This window comes from Bos indicus x Bos taurus, chromosome 23 (assembly GCF_003369695.1).
Source record: "Bos indicus x Bos taurus breed Angus x Brahman F1 hybrid chromosome 23, Bos_hybrid_MaternalHap_v2.0, whole genome shotgun sequence".
Lineage (NCBI taxonomy): Eukaryota > Metazoa > Chordata > Mammalia > Artiodactyla > Bovidae > Bos > Bos indicus x Bos taurus.
The window spans coordinates 44,758,840-44,780,279 of record NC_040098.1 but is presented as its reverse complement, the minus strand read 5'-3'; the positions used below and the strand labels follow the sequence as shown (position 1 = coordinate 44,780,279).

The 21,440-nt window shown below is 40.8% G+C and overlaps 1 protein-coding gene across 2 annotated transcripts in view; it reads left to right on the top strand.

Annotated features, from left to right (window-relative positions):
• Nucleotides 1–21,440, top strand: part of PHACTR1 (phosphatase and actin regulator 1) — a 527,559-nt gene that overhangs the window by 28,965 nt on the left and 477,154 nt on the right. The gene's annotated exons all lie outside the window — the stretch shown is intronic.

The following is a 21,440-nucleotide window of genomic DNA, read 5'->3' as shown; positions in this document are numbered from 1 at the left end:
GTGTGTGGTGTTTTGAGGAGGTGGGGGAGGGTAGCGCGTGGATCCCTGCATCCGCCGGGGAATCACACGCCGGGCTTCCCCCTTCCTTGAAGAGAAGAGAGTGCTGTCACCGATAACAATGATCGTAGGCGTAGCCTGGAGCGCGGGGTCAGCCTGCCCGAGCGCCGCCGGCTGTGGGCGGAGGGGGCTGGCAAGGCTCCGCCGGTGTGGTTTGCTGGTGGGGCTGCTACCGCGGGTGGAACTTGTTGGTGCCATTCAGACTCTGGTGATTCTGCTGGGTTGATACCACTGCTGCGGCTTTGGAGTGAGGAGAGAGGAGGGGGTGGGGTTTAACAGCTGGGAACCGGGCCCAGCAGTTGGCAAGCAACCATCGTGATGATAGTAATAAGATGGTCTGTGGGATACACGTGGGGTGATGGGAAGCTGTCAGTGGGACTGGTACCCAAGGTGGCCCAGATGGGATTAAGTGAAAAGGGCAACTGAGGTGGAGGAGGGAGGGAAAGAAGCATGGGGAGGAGAAGAGAGGCGGATACAGGAAGGATGGGAAGGAAAAGGAAGGGAGGAAGGAGGAAAGAAGGAAGAAAGGAGCCACAGAAAGGACTGAGGGATTCAAGGAGTCAAACTGTGTCCGCTGAGACCTGTCAGGGTTGCCTGAAAGGACGCATCAGTGTCCGCTGTCTCCACTGATGCTGCTGTTGCTCCAGATTCAGGGGCAGACCGCCCTTGCCCCCTCCTATCCTAGTACAGGGTCCCTGTCACCAGGAGGAAGTTGTTCACCACTAACTTTTCTAAAAGACTGCTAAGTCCCCCTGCCTCCCGCCCCCCAAGTTTGTGTCTCTTCCTTTCTAGAATTCCTTACTATTCTAGCAACTCCAATGCAAAAAGAGTGGGCATTTTCCTGAAAATCCTCCTTCAAAATAAGTTTAAGAAGAAAAGGATATCTTTTTCTTTAGGAAACTAAACCCTTGAAAATGGAACTGAATCAAGCAAAGTATATGTGTGTCTGTGCATGCTGGAGCAAAGAGAAAATTCAAATAATGACTATTTTACTCACTACTGAGAAGTCTGAATGAAGGAGAAAGCTCTACATAGAGAAATGAGATGTATTTGCTAAAGAATCATATCCTATGACTGGTGGGATGGTAACTGAGTGTGCCAAAGTAGCCAACTTCTTTGGAGTGTAACTTTTCCTATTTTGGTGATTTGGGTTTTTTTTTTTTTTAAACCCTTTGTTTTCTTGTCACTTCTGGAATGTTTGCCTATGGATTTGTGACTGGGGGAAAGAAGACTTCATTGGAGGAAGCTTTGATAGTTTTTGTGACATACAGTTGTAGCCTGTGGTCTCCATTGGAACTATTAATCCTTCACTTGTATGTTCTAGATTCAGAATATGACTGTGAGAGTTCTTGGAAAGGACTGAGAAGAGTTCCTTTTAGGATCAAGGTTGTTTCCAACCCAGAGATATTAAGGATCACTCCTTCTTTTTTTTTTTTTTTACCAAACTCCGGTATATTCCCTGAACATCTTTGGCTTAGCAGAGAAGGAAAGGGGCTAAGGAGACACTTAATAAAGGTTGTTCACCTACTACTGGTGCTTTTACAACAAAACAAAGCTTGAAAAAAGAGTTTCAAGTTTCTGTTAGTGCTGGCTTAGGCTGAACCATTCTGCCACCAGATTCAAGCCAGTGACTTGCAGTCTTTTATTCTGGTTAAATTGCTCTGGAAGCCAATGAAAAGATTGGACTTTTCAGAGAGGACTCGTCTCCTTTTCATCTGGAAATAAACAGGCCAAACAAGCTCCCAGTCCCTTCCAAATGTCCTTTAGAAAATACCCTTAAAAGCACAGTGTCAAGAAAGACAACAGTAAGAAAGAAATGTGGTGGGAAGGATGTTTGTCAATGAGGGAGGGCGGTTGCTGAGGGCTGTGTTCTTTGGTTGGGGAGCTGTCCTCTTGGTGGTGCTGAAGCTGAGGGCTGTGTGACAGACACCTGACAATGAGCTGGACAGCTGAGGGGGGTGGAGGGTGGCGGTGCTCAGTCCTTTGGTGATGGAATCCCAGGGAAAGTGCTCACTGACGGGCCTCCAAAAACTTTTCTATCCCTGCCCACCTACGTGCAACGCCTGTTTACTACGCCTCCCGCCTACTGCTCCACTGCTCAGATCGGGAGGTTTTGCTCTAATTTTGTGGCGGCTGCTCACTCCCAGGGCTTTGTTTTCCAGCTGGTTTGAGGTTGCTTTCCTGACACAATAAGATCTACTCACAGATGCTCCTTTCCCCCTCCCTTAAAAGTAATTGTAACCCCTGACTTAAAAAGCAAACAGCCTTGTTTATCTCCTTGAGCAGCAAGTTGTAATTAAACTATTAGGGTCGTTATCAGCACTGCTGAACAGAAGAGCCTGCACACTTTGGATAAATTACATAATCTGGGCATAGAGAGAATTTTGTCTCTTAACAACAATTTATAAACGATTAGGCGAGGACGCTTTCATCCGCCCTTCCTTCCTGCTCCTCTCCTACCCCTAGTCACTTACTCTTTATTCTTTCCAGAGAAATTCTTCATTGGTTTAAACTATTTGTCTTTAGGATTCGCCTTCTTACACCTACTCATTTTATATAAGTCCACATTTAATATTTGAGAGGCTTAGTAATCACTCAAGGAAATAAATATACACATATTCATTTTACTTGGATATCATGAAATCATTTGGGGACCAAATCCCTTAAAACTAATGTGTACACTTGCCAGATTAAGTAGACTGGGGCATTTTAAATACTGATTAAATTCTTAAGCATTCCTTCAACTACACCTTGTCCCTGATGGTACTTAATAATATCATTTCAGAAATAACTTCACAGCATGAGTGAAAGATATAATCCCTCACCTGCAGTCCCAAGTCAGTCAAAGAATAGCACCAAAATGTGGGTCTTTCAGCACTTTATGAAGATGCTAATTTCAAGATTCAGCCTAACTTGAGAGTGTAGAGAACAAAAATTTTTCTGAACCATGACTTTATTTTTCTAAAAGAGCCCCTTTTGTAGGTTTTAACTTCTATTTAGCATTTAGTATATTACACAGACCTTGATAGATGCTTGTTTGCTGAAGATAGTATGTTAGAGAGAATTAAGCCAATGTATTTGCTGAAAGTAACCCAGACACATTAGACCTCATTTAAAACCCTGGAAGAAGTTTTTTCCTGAGAAATTAAAATGTGTTAAAAGGACATCGTGTAACAGAAGAGTATGTTCACACTATTAGTAGCAAGTATTTCTAATTGTGTTCTCACTCAGCAATGAACATTACTGACATTTAGCTTCTAAGAACTTGCTCTGCCTTGTGAGGTCATTGATTCACTGCAATGAAATGAATGCAATGTAGAGCTGCAGCTCATCTGACAGATATTTTTCTTTGGGCCAGTTTATTCTATTGTATTTATTTATCTCTGTATTAGCAATGTATAAAAGAATGTTTGATACATAGAAGATACTGAAATGGAAAGGTTCTCCATAGTTACACACCAAAATGAATGAAAATATTATGATAAAAGATTTAACCACATCTAAAACTTCTATAAAGGATGTCAAAAGAAGGAAAGCTAGTCATCCTGATGGTTTAGGATTGTTTAAAACACAAACCAGTATTCTGCACTATTTAGGAAAATAAGTACTTCTCTAATCATAAGTACGTTTAACCTCTGTTGACATTGCAGAATTGCTTTGTATGTATGGAGGAGATTTTAAATTAATCGCACGGGCAACCTCAGAATGCTTATCCTCTTTGGAAGGCTGAGATCTGTTCTAGTTTCTGATGTTAGGAACTAAAGCCAGGGACAGTCATTTTTGACTTCCATTGATCTCCTCCACTATTTCAGGCCCAGAAGAAAACTGAAATCAAACTTAGCTTTTTCTGACTACCAGCAGGAGGGGATGGGTCAGTATGTTACAGTTTAAGCTGAGATCCCTTTCCTACCTTTCTTGAGGAGGAAGAACCTTTATCCTTTAGCTGAAGTATAAATGTCTTTGATATTGAGAAGTGGCATCCCAGAATGTGCTATTATCCTTTAGCCGTGAGGACTGTCTCTAGGCAAAATTGTGAATATTGCCATGCTGAACCAAGATTATTTCACCAGTGTAAAGGTCTTGGTAGACATCCCCTTCAAGCTTTCCCTGAAGAATGACAATGTATGTATCCCTCACATTATTTCTCTTACTGACTCCAAACTGAAAGCAGATCATGTGGGCCTGACTTTTATTTGGTAGGCCCCAAATCTCCTTTAAAGTATTGCATTATTTCTCTTACTGACTCCAAACTGAAAGCAGATCATGTGGGCCTGACTTTTATTTGGTAGGCCCAAATCTCCTTTAAAGTATTGCATTATTTCTCTTACTGACTCCAAACTGAAAGCAGATCATGTGGGCCTGACTTTTATTTGGTAGGCCCCAAATCTCCTTTAAAGTATTGCATTATTTCTCTTACTGACTCCAAACTGAAAGCAGATCATGTGGGCCTGACTTTTATTTGGTAGGCCCCAAATCTCCTTTAAAGTATTGCATTATTTCTCTTACTGACTCCAAACTGAAAGCAGATCATGTGGGCCTGACTTTTATTTGGTAGGCCCAAATCTCCTTTAAAGTATTGCATTATTTCTCTTACTGACTCCAAACTGAAAGCAGATCATGTGGGCCTGACTTTTATTTGGTAGGCCCAAATCTCCTTTAAAGTATTGCATTATTTCTCTTACTGACTCCAAACTGAAAGCAGATCATGTGGGCCTGACTTTTATTTGGTAGGCCCCAAATCTCCTTTAAAGTATTGCATTATTTCTCTTACTGACTCCAAACTGAAAGCAGATCATGTGGGCCTGACTTTTATTTGGTAGGCCCCAAATCTCCTTTAAAGTATTGCATTATTTCTCTTACTGACTCCAAACTGAAAGCAGATCATGTGGGCCTGACTTTTATTTGGTAGGCCCAAATCTCCTTTAAAGTATTGCATTATTTCTCTTACTGACTCCAAACTGAAAGCAGATCATGTGGGCCTGACTTTTATTTGGTAGGCCCAAATCTCCTTTAAAGTATTGCATTATTTCTCTTACTGACTCCAAACTGAAAGCAGATCATGTGGGCCTGACTTTTATTTGGTAGGCCCCAAATCTCCTTTAAAGTATTGCATTATTTCTCTTACTGACTCCAAACTGAAAGCAGATCATGTGGGCCTGACTTTTATTTGGTAGGCCCCAAATCTCCTTTAAAGTATTGCATTATTTCTCTTACTGACTCCAAACTGAAAGCAGATCATGTGGGCCTGACTTTTATTTGGTAGGCCCAAATCTCCTTTAAAGTATTGCATTATTTCTCTTACTGACTCCAAACTGAAAGCAGATCATGTGGGCCTGACTTTTATTTGGTAGGCCCCAAATCTCCTTTAAAGTATTGCATTATTTCTCTTACTGACTCCAAACTGAAAGCAGATCACATGGGCCTGACTTTCATTTGGTAGGCCCCAAATCTCCTTTAAAGTATTGCATTATTTCTCTTACTGACTCCAAACTGAAAGCAGATCACATGGGCCTGACTTTCATTTGGTAGGCCCCAAATCTCCTTTAAAGTATTGCATTATTTCTCTTACTGACTCCAAACTGAAAGCAGATCATGTGGGCCTGACTTTCATTTGGTAGGCCCAAATCTCCTTTAAAGTATTGCATTATTTCTCTTACTGACTCCAAACTGAAAGCAGATCATGTGGGCCTGACTTTCATTTGGTAGGCCCAAATCTCCTTTAAAGTATTGCATTATTTCTCTTACTGACTCCAAACTGAAAGCAGATCATGTGGGCCTGACTTTTATTTGGTAGGCCCCAAATCTCCTTTAAAGTATTGCATTATTTCTCTTACTGACTCCAAACTGAAAGCAGATCATGTGGGCCTGACTTTCATTTGGTAGGCCCAAATCTCCTTTAAAGTATTGCATTATTTCTCTTACTGACTCCAAACTGAAAGCAGATCATGTGGGCCTGACTTTTATTTGGTAGGCCCCAAATCTCCTTTAAAGTATTGCATTATTTCTCTTACTGACTCCAAACTGAAAGCAGATCATGTGGGCCTGACTTTTATTTGGTAGGCCCAAATCTCCTTTAAAGTATTGCATTATTTCTCTTACTGACTCCAAACTGAAAGCAGATCATGTGGGCCTGACTTTTATTTGGTAGGCCCCAAATCTCCTTTAAAGTATTGCATTATTTCTCTTACTGACTCCAAACTGAAAGCAGATCATGTGGGCCTGACTTTCATTTGGTAGGCCCCAAATCTCCTTTAAAGTATTGCATTATTTCTCTTACTGACTCCAAACTGAAAGCAGATCATGTGGGCCTGACTTTTATTTGGTAGGCCCAAATCTCCTTTAAAGTATTGCATTATTTCTCTTACTGACTCCAAACTGAAAGCAGATCATGTGGGCCTGACTTTTATTTGGTAGGCCCAAATCTCCTTTAAAGTATTGCATTATTTCTCTTACTGACTCCAAACTGAAAGCAGATCATGTGGGCCTGACTTTTATTTGGTAGGCCCCAAATCTCCTTTAAAGTATTGCATTATTTCTCTTACTGACTCCAAACTGAAAGCAGATCATGTGGGCCTGACTTTTATTTGGTAGGCCCCAAATCTCCTTTAAAGTATTGCATTATTTCTCTTACTGACTCCAAACTGAAAGCAGATCATGTGGGCCTGACTTTTATTTGGTAGGCCCAAATCTCCTTTAAAGTATTGCATTATTTCTCTTACTGACTCCAAACTGAAAGCAGATCATGTGGGCCTGACTTTTATTTGGTAGGCCCAAATCTCCTTTAAAGTATTGCATTATTTCTCTTACTGACTCCAAACTGAAAGCAGATCATGTGGGCCTGACTTTTATTTGGTAGGCCCCAAATCTCCTTTAAAGTATTGCATTATTTCTCTTACTGACTCCAAACTGAAAGCAGATCATGTGGGCCTGACTTTTATTTGGTAGGCCCCAAATCTCCTTTAAAGTATTGCATTATTTCTCTTACTGACTCCAAACTGAAAGCAGATCATGTGGGCCTGACTTTTATTTGGTAGGCCCAAATCTCCTTTAAAGTATTGCATTATTTCTCTTACTGACTCCAAACTGAAAGCAGATCATGTGGGCCTGACTTTTATTTGGTAGGCCCCAAATCTCCTTTAAAGTATTGCATTATTTCTCTTACTGACTCCAAACTGAAAGCAGATCACATGGGCCTGACTTTCATTTGGTAGGCCCCAAATCTCCTTTAAAGTATTGCATTATTTCTCTTACTGACTCCAAACTGAAAGCAGATCACATGGGCCTGACTTTCATTTGGTAGGCCCCAAATCTCCTTTAAAGTATTGCATTATTTCTCTTACTGACTCCAAACTGAAAGCAGATCATGTGGGCCTGACTTTCATTTGGTAGGCCCAAATCTCCTTTAAAGTATTGCATTATTTCTCTTACTGACTCCAAACTGAAAGCAGATCATGTGGGCCTGACTTTCATTTGGTAGGCCCAAATCTCCTTTAAAGTATTGCATTATTTCTCTTACTGACTCCAAACTGAAAGCAGATCATGTGGGCCTGACTTTTATTTGGTAGGCCCCAAATCTCCTTTAAAGTATTGCATTATTTCTCTTACTGACTCCAAACTGAAAGCAGATCATGTGGGCCTGACTTTCATTTGGTAGGCCCAAATCTCCTTTAAAGTATTGCATTATTTCTCTTACTGACTCCAAACTGAAAGCAGATCATGTGGGCCTGACTTTTATTTGGTAGGCCCAAATCTCCTTTAAAGTATTGCATTATTTCTCTTACTGACTCCAAACTGAAAGCAGATCATGTGGGCCTGACTTTTATTTGGTAGGCCCCAAATCTCCTTTAAAGTATTGCATTATTTCTCTTACTGACTCCAAACTGAAAGCAGATCATGTGGGCCTGACTTTCATTTGGTAGGCCCAAATCTCCTTTAAAGTATTGCATTATTTCTCTTACTGACTCCAAACTGAAAGCAGATCATGTGGGCCTGACTTTCATTTGGTAGGCCCAAATCTCCTTTAAAGTATTGCATTATTTCTCTTACTGACTCCAAACTGAAAGCAGATCATGTGGGCCTGACTTTTATTTGGTAGGCCCCAAATCTCCTTTAAAGTATTGCATTATTTCTCTTACTGACTCCAAACTGAAAGCAGATCATGTGGGCCTGACTTTCATTTGGTAGGCCCAAATCTCCTTTAAAGTATTGCATTATTTCTCTTACTGACTCCAAACTGAAAGCAGATCATGTGGGCCTGACTTTTATTTGGTAGGCCCAAATCTCCTTTAAAGTATTGCATTATTTCTCTTACTGACTCCAAACTGAAAGCAGATCATGTGGGCCTGACTTTTATTTGGTAGGCCCCAAATCTCCTTTAAAGTATTGCATTATTTCTCTTACTGACTCCAAACTGAAAGCAGATCATGTGGGCCTGACTTTCATTTGGTAGGCCCCAAATCTCCTTTAAAGTATTGCATTATTTCTCTTACTGACTCCAAACTGAAAGCAGATCACATGGGCCTGACTTTCATTTGGTAGGCCCCAAATCTCCTTTAAAGTATTGCATTATTTCTCTTACTGATTCCAAACTGAAAGCAGATCATGTGGGCCTGACTTTCATTTGGTAGGCCCCAAATCTCCTTTAAAGTATTGCTTTTAGCATTCATTAGGGGCTTCCCTGGTGGGTCAGATGGTAAAGAATCCACCTGCACTGAAGGAGACTGGGGTTTAATCCCTGGATCAGGGAGATCCCCTGGAGAAGGTAATGGCTACCCACTCCAGTATTCTTGCCTGGAGAATCCCATGGACAGAGGAGCCCGGTCTGCAGTCCATGCAGTTGCAAAGAGTCGGACATAACTGAGTGACTAACACTTCACTTCACAGCCAGAATCCAAGTGGCTAACCAGATAACTGACCAGTGGCCTCGATTGTGGGGCTTTCTGAGTGTCTGCCCTCTTTCTGCGTCATTGGGAAAACTAGCTAACCTGGTAATCTCACTATGTCATGCATTAAGGTGGTACTAATGAAGACCACTCCAGGTAACATAAATAAAATATACAAAGCACAGAAAAGTGAGTAATTAATGCCAAGAGGAAATGGGAAACTCTTTGCCGTAAATATTTAGCTTGGCTGCTTACCAAATGATTGTTTCAACAGCAATTCATACATTTATGAGATAACTCATATACAGAATATGAGTTGCATGGTTAAATTGTCTTAGGATCTTTTGATCTGGGCATTGTTAAAAAAATTAATATGTTTTATTATTTTAATATGTAAAAATTGTTAAAAAAAATAATAGCATTTTTTGCTATTTGCTATTAGCACTGAATTCTAAGTTTCTTGTTTGGTTTATCTGTATATGCCTATTTATTTAAATTTCATGGAAGGTGATGGAGTTGTGTTTTATATGAAAAATTAGAATCAAGAGTCAGAAGAACTTGATTCTACTGCCTCTCTTCCTCTAAAACTGTAGGCAAGTCATTTAACCTTTCTGAGTTTGACTCACTCAACTCTAAATCTAGACTAAACTAGACTTAAAGCTAGACTCCTTGGACTGCAAGGAGATCAAACCAGCCAATCTTAAAGGAAATCAGTCCTAAATATTCATTGGAAGGACTGATACTGAAGCTAAAATTCCAATACTTTGGCCACCTGATGCAAAGAACTGATCATTGGAAAAGCCCCTGATGCTGGGAAAGATTGAAAGCAGGAGGAGAAGGGGATAACAGAGGATGAGGTGGTTGGATGGCATCACCGACTGAATGGACATGAGTTTAAGCTCCTGGAGTTGGTGATGGACAGGGAAGCCTGGTGTGCTACAGTCCATGAGGTTGCAAAGAGTTGGACATGACTGAGCGACTGAACTGAACTGAACTTAAATCTCAGAAGTCCCATCCTATCTTAAAAAATTGTGTGTACTAACTAGTACTTCTGTCTGTACTAATGAATACATACTATGACACTGATTTTATGCATAGTCTTATTTATGGTATGAAACATACGGGGGTGGTGGTTTAGTCACTAAGTCATGTCTGACTCTTTGTAACCCCATGGACTGTAGCCCACCAGACTCCTCTGTCCATGGTATTTTCCCAGCAGGAATACTGAAGCAGGTTGCTATTTCCTTCTCTAGGGTATAAAACATATAGAAGAGCCCAATTTTCAATATGAATTAAAACATTTGATCAAAGCTAAGTTATTAAAATAAGTTTAACTAAAATAATAGTATATATTATAAAGATTTAAAATAACTTTTGGTAATAACTAAGAATTGCCAGAAGGCATATTTACATGCACCATATTAATAAAATATTTTTAATTTGAATATTCAGGGATTAGAATCCTTAACAGAATTGGTGCTCTATAAGTATTTGTTGTATGATTGAATATAGAATTCGAGAAATCTTAACAATAAATGGACAGTCAGAAAACTAAATATTAACCCAGTTCCCAGTTGGCATTTTAAGTCTTGTAGCCTGTTGTTTTGTAATTAAAATGAAATAAGTATACCTATAAGATCTATATTTTCCCTTTATCCTTTTAAATTACCAGGGAAGGGAAATATATATGCAGACTAGCTAAATGGCAGGATTCAGTCAAGGCGAAATGTACCCTTTTGGAATTCCTAACTTCTCAGCATTGTTATAAAACTTGACCATGAACTGTGAAGAACTTTGTTTTGTTTTTTTTCACAGGCATGTAAGCTGACAGGGGCAGATAAACTATTGGTCAGAATATGTGCACAGACAGATTTTATGCATACCTTTTCATACTGATTAAAGATATTTTAAAGTTACTTATAAAATTATTCTTTAATATATGCAACTTTAATTCATCATCATTATTTATTGTACAAGTAAAACAACTAAAATTCAAGTAGAGAGAGATGATAAGTTATAGAGCTATTTTTCCTCTTTGACTTAATAAGACAAAAAAGGAGACATACATTATAGCCAGTGGAAGAGGGCCTGAAGGAACAAATAATAGATATCAGTTTTTCCTCATTGCATGATACAAGAAATATTCTAGAATTTTTATATTTTGTTTCATAATTCTCCCCATCCACTTTAGTCAGTGATGAAGTGAATATGATTGGTGGGGGGTTGGGGCCATTTTGACATTTTAATTGCTTTAATTTATAAGTCTTTTATATAATGAAGGATGGTTAAAATAAAAGACAAAATCAGTTTTATGGCCTTTTGAATGATGATGGATTCATTCACATGATTTTCTATTCAAGTTATCAGAGGGCACCAGGAATAATCTCACGCTCGTGGTTATTTAACATTTATGATGGCAAGTCTTGTGTAAAAGCCTGTAGGTTTCCTATTGATCTTTTCACATTTGTGTACCTTCTATTTACAACACAGTAACACATCTTTGAATAGTAAATACCTGGGCTGTAATTGTAGACATGAGGCTTCAGTATATAGTTGACCTTTTGTATCCATGGTTCTGCATCTGATGAATTCAACCAACCACAGATGTGGAGAGGCAGGTTCAATCCCTGGGTTGATAAGATCCTCTGGAATAGAAAATGGCAACACACCCCAGTATTCTTGCCTGAAAAATCCTATGGACAGAGGAGCCTGGTGGGCTACAGTCCATGGGGTCACAAAAGAGTTGGTCAGGACTGAGCAACTGAGCACACACTTGGAGACATAGAGAGCTCATTATTTCTGAATGTTTATTAATCAGAGGACAACAAGTTGGTTTAAGATGCCATCATGGCTTAATTAAAAATATAAAAGAAACTTTACTATGTTTGAATTTATCCCTTATTCCATCTGGGCCCTGTTTTAGGGGTGGGGGATTGGGGGGGAGGATGGAGGAAGGTGAGATGAAATAATAATATATAGTATTCATTCATTTGACAAATATTAATTTAGAAGTTAAGACAATATTTTAGACCCTTGGGATACATTATTGATTAAAACAGAAACTTCTTATCCTCATGAATTTTCATTTCTCAAAGTGAGTTATGGACAATAAATAGTACAATAGGTAAGTACATTGTATAGTATTTCATAGGTTAACTGATAAGGCAAAAATAAATACAGCAGAATAAGAGTGTTAGGCACATGGGAGCAAAGAAAGGGCTGGATTGCAGGATAAGCAACATTGAGAAGAGGAAATGCGAACAAAGTTCTCCGAAGAAGAGGAACATGAGCAGTGTGAATATGGGGTAGAAGGCAAGGCAGAGAGAGTGGAGGGAAAGCCAGTGCTAAAGCCCTAAATCAAGTGCGTTTAGGACCTGGCAAGGGGCCCAGTGTGGCTGCAGAGGAGTGAATCAAGCGGTCGGAGGGAACGAATGGGGACCAGATTACAGAGGGTCCTGTGGGCCACTGCCCTCTCTTGCTGAAATGTGGTACAAGGCAGGGATTTGAGCACAAGAGTAACATGATCTGAAATAGATTTTAGAAGGTTCCCTGGGGCTGCTGTGTTAAGGATAGGCTGCAGTGGGGCAAGGAGGACACAGGGAGTTGGTTGGGAAGCCCTGCGGCAATCCAGAGATGGTGCTGTCTCAGCAGCATGGAACAGCAGAAGCAGTGAGAAATAGTCAGATTCTGTATGTATTTGAAGGTACAGCCAATAGGCTTCCGTGGTGGATTGAATGTGGGCTGTGAGAAGAGAGGAGCAAAGAGTACCTCAAGGTTTGGCTTGAGCAACCAGAAGGATAGAAGGACCATTTAGGGGCATGGTTGTGGTGGGTGGCGGGTGGGTGGGCGGTGATCGAGAATTCAGAGACAGACTTGGCAAGTGTGAGGTGTCAACCAGACATCCAAGTGGAGGGATCCAATAAGCAGTTATACAAGCCTAAGGTTCAAATAAGGTCTAGTCCAGAAATAAATAATTGAGCTGTCAACGTACATAGAGCCCTTGCAGAGGACTTTGTCAGCATTTTCTCACTTATCTTTTTATAATAACCCTATGAGATTGGCATGATTGTTGCTCTTCTTATTTTATCCATGTGGGGACTAAGTCACAAAGAGCTTAAATAACTTAGCAAAGGTAATGAAGCGAATAAGGGGAATAGAGGAAGAACTGGAATTCAGATCATGTTTTATATGGCATCAAAATCTATATTTTTAATAGCCATGATTTATTACAAGAGAGCAAGCTTATGTTATCAGCTTTGCTTTGAGGTTCCATTGAAAGCTGAACATGGCTGAGGGAAAGAAAGAAGTGGAACTAGGCATGCATCCTAGCTCAGTATTTTAAAAAATGTTTGGCTGGGATTCACTATAAAAAGTGTACTTCATATAGCCTCACATACGTATCAAAAATTGGAACACAATGGTCCTTAAAGAAAGAAAGTGAAAGTCACTCAGTCGTGTCCTACTCTTTGTGACCCCATGGACTGTAGCCTGCCAAGCTCCTCTGTCCATGGAATTCTCCAGGCCAGAATACGGGAGTGGGTAGCTGTTCCCTTTTCTAAGGGGATCTTCCCAATCCAGGGATTGATCCCAGATCTCCTGCATTGCAGGTGGATTCTTTACTGTCTGAGCCACCAGGGAAGCTCCAAAATGTTCCTCAAAGTACCTTATAAGTCCCATATGTACTCTGATGGATGTTTTCTGTTTCATCCCTTCCCATGCCTTTTTATTCTAACTTATTATTGTTATGAAAATTCTCCTTTTATGCCATCTAAATGATTGTATAATATAACCTTCAGTTTTAAAAAATTCCTTAATTGATCGTTTTCTAGGAGTGATCTCTGAACTCAGAAAAAGCTTTTGCAAGGAAATCCCTCTTTAGTACTTCCACTATCCCGTAAGAGTATGGGCAATTCATTCTCTTACCTGGAGGTATGTCAAGGGAAACAAGAAAACTCCCAAGGTCAGTACTAACTTAGCTCTTGGACACTGCAGACACAGCTCAGACTCAAGATGCATTTAGAGGCCCTTGAAAATGCTTTAATTTCTTTTAAACTCAGAAGAAAAAGTAAGTTTAATCTAGGCTGTTGTACATATGTCTTTATTCCCAGATAGCTCAGATGGTAAAGTGTCTGCCTGCAATGCCGAAGACCCGGGTTCGATCCCTGGGTCAGGAAAATCCCCTGGAGAAGGAAATGGCAACCCACTCCAGTACTCTTGCCTGGAAAATTCCATGGACGGAGGAGCCTGGTAGGCTACAGTCTGTAGGGTGGCAAAGAGTCAGACACGACTAAGACACTTCACTTTCCCTTTCTTTATACCAATACATATAAATATGTTGTAACATTTATTAAAATATAGTTTAAAAAATTTTTGTGGTTAAAGGAGCCTACAAAGACAAACATGCTTTTGTTACTCAGTCACTCAGTTGTGTCCAGCTCTTTGTGACCGTATGGACTGCAGCACACCAGGCTTCCCTGTTCTTCACCTTCTCCTGGAGTTTCTCAAACTCATGTCTAGGAACTACCAAAGTCACAATGGAGCTCTACATAGGTAGAGAGAGAAGCAGTGAGAAAAAAAATATTTAGTAGTGGCTCTGGGGCTATATGGAGAAGGCAATGGCACCCCTCTCCAGTACTCTTGCCTGGAAAATCCCATGGACGGAGGAGCCTGGTAGGCTGCAGTCCATGGGGTTGCTAGGAGTTGGACATGACTGAGCGACTTCACTTTCACTTTTCACTTTCTTGCATTGGAGAAGGAAATGGCAACCCATTCCAGTGTTCTTGCCTGGAGAATCCCAGGGACGGGGAGCTTGGTGGGCTGCCGTCTCTGGGGTCGCACAGAGTCGGACACGACTGAAGTGACTTAGCAGCAGCAGCAGCAGCTGGGGCTATATTCTGGAACTAGAATTTTGGGATTCACATCCCTACTTATCACTTACTAGTTGTGTGGCCTTGAGCAAGACATTTAACCTCACCCTGCCTCAATTTTCTCACCTGTGAAATGGGACTAACAATGTTGACCACATGGGAGGTTTGTTTTAAAGAGTATTTAACTTATTAAACGTGGAAGAACAGAATAATTCCTGCCACATAGTGATTATTCACTGCACAAAGTGAAGAATGAGCTCCTTTATTCCATATGTTTCTCTGTTCTGCCTTACCTGTGTTCTAGTCTTCTAAAATACTACCAAAAAAAAAACCAAAGATGCCTCTCTAGGTACCACATTGTACAAGACCAGATGCCCCTTTAGGTACTACATCTTAGAAGACCAGATGAGCTACAGATTCAGAAAGTCTCACATAAGGAACACATTTTCCTAACTAAATTTTAGTCCATTCATTCCTTCTTGGTTACACTACAGAATTAATGGGACTTGCCCCAGATGAGAAAAAATGTCACCCTCAAACTCTGAAAGTTAAGGAAATTTCATTAAAAATTGTCTGTCCTCTGAGTAGAGTTGAATGGATCATCTTTGAAATGTATTTTACAAATGACCACATGGAAATGGTCACCTAGGAAAAACCTACTGGACTTTCCAAGAATCCTCTGAACTTGGAGGAGATGTTGTGAGGGAAAGAGAAAAAAGAAGATCAGAGAAAGATATACATGGGGGGGAAAGGAGTGAGACAGAGAGGGAGAGAAAGAAAACAAAACTACTCATTTTGAAAAAGCCACCCATGTAGGTCAGTGGAGTACACCAAAAATCATAGAATCTTGACTTTTGAGAGTCAGAGGAAAACCTTCTCATCTGAGTAATCAACACAAGGGTGTTGTGATGGGTTTGAAGATTTGCTTGTTTCAGTATCTGGTCTGCTCCTTATGAGCTGAATCGTCAGGACCTGTAAGACAGGGGTAACACTGTCTAATTTTCACTGTTACTTTGAGGACCAAATGTGAGAATGCCTCGCCAGTAGCTCTATGCTATAAAAAGGCAAGGAGCAGATGAAGTCTGGGTGAATGGGACAGTTTAAATGTCTAGCTCTAGCGCAGGAATAGAAATGCGAGAAATAGACTAATTCTAATCTAAAATGTTGCCTCTGTCATGGCCAAATATTCAACTACTACAGCCTCATGGTCTAGAGGAACTGAATACAGCATCTACCTGTTTATAGACGGAGGCTATTATGTTCATGCCTCCACTGTCAATCTCATTATTGTATGAAATGTGGTCCCCCTAGGATATTATTATCCATTCATAAGAAACAAAGTGCTTGAATTTTTACAAGCGTTTGTGAATTGCAAGAGTTTTTCATTTCTTAGGGTTCGGTTCAGTTCAGTAGTTCAGTCATGTCGGACTCTTTGTGACCCCCATGAACTGCAGCACACCAGGCTTCCCTGTCCATCACCAACCCCCAGAGTTTACTTGAACTCATGTCCATTGAGTCCATGATGCCATCCAAACATTTCATCCTCTGTCATCCCCTTCTCCCACCTTCAATCTTTCCCAGCATCAGGGTCTTGGAGGAGGTTGCCATTAACCCATACCATAGAGCTGCCAGAACTTACACAGGACTGGGAAACAGACTCTTGGAGGGCACAACAGAACCTTGTGTACCAGGACCCAGGAGAAAGGAACTGTGACCCCACAGGAAACTGTCCCGGACTTGCCTGTAGGTGTCTGGGAGTCTCCAGTGAAGCCATGGGTTGGTGGTGGCCTGCTGCAGGGTTGTGGGCACGGACTGTAGCAGATGGGATCTTTTGAGGGAGGTCACCATTATCTTCATTACCTCAACCATAGTTTGGCCCCAGGTAAATACCAGGAAATGGCAACCCACTCCAGTATTCTTGCCTGGAAAATTCCATGGATGGAGGAGCCTGGTTGGCTACTGTCCATGGGGTTGCAAAGAGTCAGACAGGACTGAGTGACTTCACTTCACTTCACTTCAAATAGCAGGGAGGGAACACAGCTCCACCCATCAACAGAAAATTGGATTAAAGATTTACTGAGCATGGCCCTGCCCATCAGAACAAGACCCTGTATCCCCCTCAGTCAGTCTATCCCATCAGGAAGCTTTCAAAAGCCTCTTATCCTTTTCCATCAGAGGGCAAACAGACTGAAAACCACAATCACAGAAAACTGCCTTGTCTAATTCAATGAAACTATGAGCCATGCCGTGTAGGGCCACCCAAGTCGGATGTGTCATGGTGAAGAGTTCAGACAAAATGTGGTCCACTGGAGAAGGGAATGGCAAACCACTTCAGTATTTCTGCCTTGAGAACCCCATGAACAGTATGAAAAGGCAAAAAAATAGGACACTGAAAGATGAACTCCCCAGATTGGTAGGTGCCCAATATGCTACTGGAGATCAGTAGAGAAATAACTCCAGAAAGAATGAAGAGACAGAGCCAAAGCAAAAACAACACCCAGTGGATGTGACTGGTGATAGAAGCAAGGTCCGATGCTGTAAAGAGCAATATTGCATAGGAACCTGGAATGTTAGGCCCATGAATCAAGGCAAATTGGAAGTGATCAAACAGGAGATGGCAAGAGTGAACGTCGACATTCTAGGAATCAGCGAACTAAAATGGACTGGAATGGGTGAATTTAACTCAGATGACCATTGTACCTACTACTGTGGGCAAGAATCCCTTAGAAGAAATGGACTAGCCATCATAGTCAACAGAAGAGTCCAAGATACAGTACGTCTTAGTGTAGTTCAAGGCTAACTTCAACTTCCTACTTGACCACAGTCCTCGAGAAGGTACTTATCATATTCAAGCTACAAGTAACTGTACTGCACACTAGCTGTACTAGCCAATGCCAGGCGGAGTATTCAGCAGACTCAGCCTTCAGTAGTTGTTCAGTTGCTAAGTCATGTCTGACTCTTTGTGACCCCGTGGTCTGTAGCCCACCAGTCTTCTCTGTTCATGGGATTTTCCAGGCCAGAATAATGGAGTGGATTGCCATTCCTTCCTCCAAGGGATCTCCCTGACCCAGGGATCGAACTCGTATCTTCTGCGTGACAGGGAGGTTCTTTACCATTCTGCAAGCCCCAGCCTTCAGCCTTCAACTCTCAAATAGCTCTTCTTTCACAATCTCCTCTCCCCTCTTCTTCACGTTCTCACTCTTCTCCCAACTAAATGTCCTACTTGTGTGTTTTGGCCTTAAAAAACAGAACCAGAGGTTTCAAGGAAGAACCCTCATCTCAGAGAGAGAGGGTTAAATGTCCCCAGCGTATCTGTGGAAGTCTAGGGCAATTCATTACCTCCCACTCCAACCATACAATTAGAGTTTGCACAGCTGTGGAGCCAGCTGCCCTGTGTTCACTACAGACCTCACATCACACTGCTTTCCAGCAACATCCTTGCTATATCTGGTCATGACGCTGATGGTAATCAGCTAAGAAGCAAATTTTCAATAGGAAAAGTGACTTCTACCAGCAGTTTTGGCATACGGCTCAGAGCTGCCCTACATATAAGGAAACTTCTCAAGTTGTTCTGGAAACAATTTCTGCGAGTTTAGTTTGTTCGATGGAAACAGAACAGGCAGAAACAAAATTAGGAGTGACAAGGCTTTTTTTATTTGTTTTTGTCTTCAACTTTTGCAGCTTGGGGGCTCTGTCTAAGCTATGGATTTTATTCATATAGAAGCAAAGTTTTTCAGCTCATATCTGGGTCTGGGGCTATGATGGGTAATGCAGAGCACACCAAAGTTTGGTTAATCATAGATTTCCCTTTATATGTAATTTATGATACCATGTGACTTTGATGAGTGTATTTTACTGTATTTTGACATGAAAGATATTTAGCTAATAGATTTAAGCAAATTAAATGCTTGATATATTATTACAATTCTGTAAAACTTCCCAGTGACTAAATCTTTTCTTCAAGTTGCAAAATAGTTTTCTTTTATCTGTTCATGTAAGTAGTTCTTTCTAAATATGCAGGAATAAATCACGAGTGTGGATTCTGATGTTTTTAACCAAAATGGTCCTTATTACCCCGTGTGCCACTCAGTTCTCACCACAAAACCCTCCCTATTTTATGAGGCAAACATGAGACAGCATGGTCAACCGTCACTGTAAGTAACGCTTGGTTTGTTTAGTTAATTCAAAAATTCTTCTTTGTTTTTCAGTTTATTCATATGCTTGAATCTATAGTTCAGATCATATTCCTTTTGGGTATCTTAAGCACACTTACATTTTTCAAAATAGAAAAGATACTCTTATTTTTCTCGTCCCCAGGTCTGAGTCAAACCATGTCACCGCTTGTCTTGTGAATGGCAAAACCACATAAACAAGTGTGTGTTAAGTCTCAGACCAACTAGAACCATCCATAAAAATAATACCAGGTCAAGCCAAAGTAAGCTCAAATCAGCCTTAAACTCACTTCATTGGCCTCTCGGTTACAGCTCATATAATATGATCTGTATGAACAATTTCTGCTGTAAAGTTACCTCGTAAAGAAATATATCATCTACAGAGTCCTTTCATAAACCCAGTTACAGGAACAATTCAGCAGAGTTATAGCTGCTAGGATCTGCATTCCCTCTCCTCCTTGATTCCGCTTATTAAAGACACTGAAGTGGAAATATTGAAGTGGAAAGAAACAATGACTGAATTTAGCCAACACAGGAAAGGCTGGTATAATCACTCAACCAGACACACTGTTAGTTCTCTCTTAGTGCCGTGTCGTCAACTTCATTTATCAGAGGTGATTTGTCTAAAGAGAAACTGTAAGCAGGCACTTTGTACACAAATATGAATACATTTTCAATGTATCACTGACTTATTTGAAAAATTGTGCATGATTCATTCAAAAGTATTAGTTGGCTATTTCATTTAAATTCAACCGTCGTGGTACTTTGATAGCTAAGATATTTGGTGGCAAGGCCCAGAGAGTGGAAAAAAGAATACAATGCATAAAAATATATCATTAATTAATAATAGATACAAATATATTGTTGGGGGAAAAAAGTCCAATTGTGAAAGATGTGATTCCTTTTAGCTTCACGTGTGCGGGCTCAGTCGCTCAGTCGTGTCCAACTCTTTGAGGCCCTATGGACTGCAGCCTACCAGACTTCTCTGTCCATGGGATTCTCCAGGCAGGAATACTGGAGTTACCCTGAATACTGGGTTGCCATTTCCTTCTCCGCAGTATCTTCCTGACCTAGGGATAAAACCCTTGTCTCCTGCAGCACCTGCATTGGCAGGCGTATTCTTTACCACTGAGCCACCTGGGAAGCCCTTTAACTTTATACCAAGACTCAAACCAGTAAGGATTCATATTAACTTTATTATCTCAGACAAGTTTAAGTGGTGATACTGGTTTTGAGAAGAAATCACTTATAATAAAGGCTAGAAAGGGATCAAGTAGAGAAACAGATGTAATGTTCAAATGAAAAGTTTCCTGCAGCCACGATGCATCATTCAAAACTGGGGAAAAATGAGAAGCATGTTATGGTTGCTATTGAAAAGTGAAAGTGTTAGTTGCTCCACTGTGTCTGATTCTCTGCGAACCCATGGACTGTAGCCCACCAGACTCCTCTGTCCCCGGGATTTGAATCAAATATGTAGTGCATTCACTGCAATTGGGCAAAAACACTAAGCACTGTTGTATATTAAAGGTGGTGTAATTCTCTTTCCAGTTGCTGGTTCTTAGTGGACTTTGTTCTCTGTCAATCTCTAGAAACCTCAACTCCGGTCCATAACAGCAGTGAATCTTGAGTGCATGCTAGTGTCTTTTTAAAATTATAATTCCTTTCATCTCTCGTGCTTGCTCTTTCGTGCAAAAAGAAAAACGATTGTGTTATTTATATGAGTTCATAAAAACATACATTTTTTTTTTCCCATGAAGCCCCAGTTTCCATAAATCTGTTGCTGGGGTTCATTATCTTCTTCCCCAGAGAAAAACAGTTTCAAGACTGTAGGTTCACATAATTTCACCCATTACATTCCTTGCTCAGCCATTACATTCCTCACTCTGTCTAGTGTTAAAATGTGTCCCTGGGATGAAGGTCTAGAGGTCATATAGTTAGGAGCAGATGAGGAAATATGGTGGCAAGGAAAAGGCAGAGCTCTGATCTTCCCAGGGATAAATCTCCCTGAGGACCTACAGATTTGTAACACATCATCAAACGTGGAAGGAGAAAAACGTCTGAGAAGTATTGGCTCCTGTGGGAAAATCTCTGGTCAGATCAGAGGTCATGACCCTTCTGACAGCTCTGGAAACATTGTGTGTAGAGGAATAACCATGGACTTGTGTCAGGCAGACCTGGGTATGAATTCGGACTCTGTTGGGCAATTTTAGGGCAAATTTATTATGTTTATGAACTTCAGCCCTTTGCAACCCCATGGACTGCAGCCTTCCAGGCTCTCCTGTCCATGGACTTCCCAGGCAAGAATGCTGGAGTGGTTTGCCATTTCCACCTATACAACAGGAATACTGATTTCTCAGAATGACTGAGAAATTATGTGAAAACTACATGAAAGGGGATATAAAGCAAAGTGCCTGGCACAGTAGGTACTCAGTAAACACCTTTCAAACATTTCAAACAAGAAA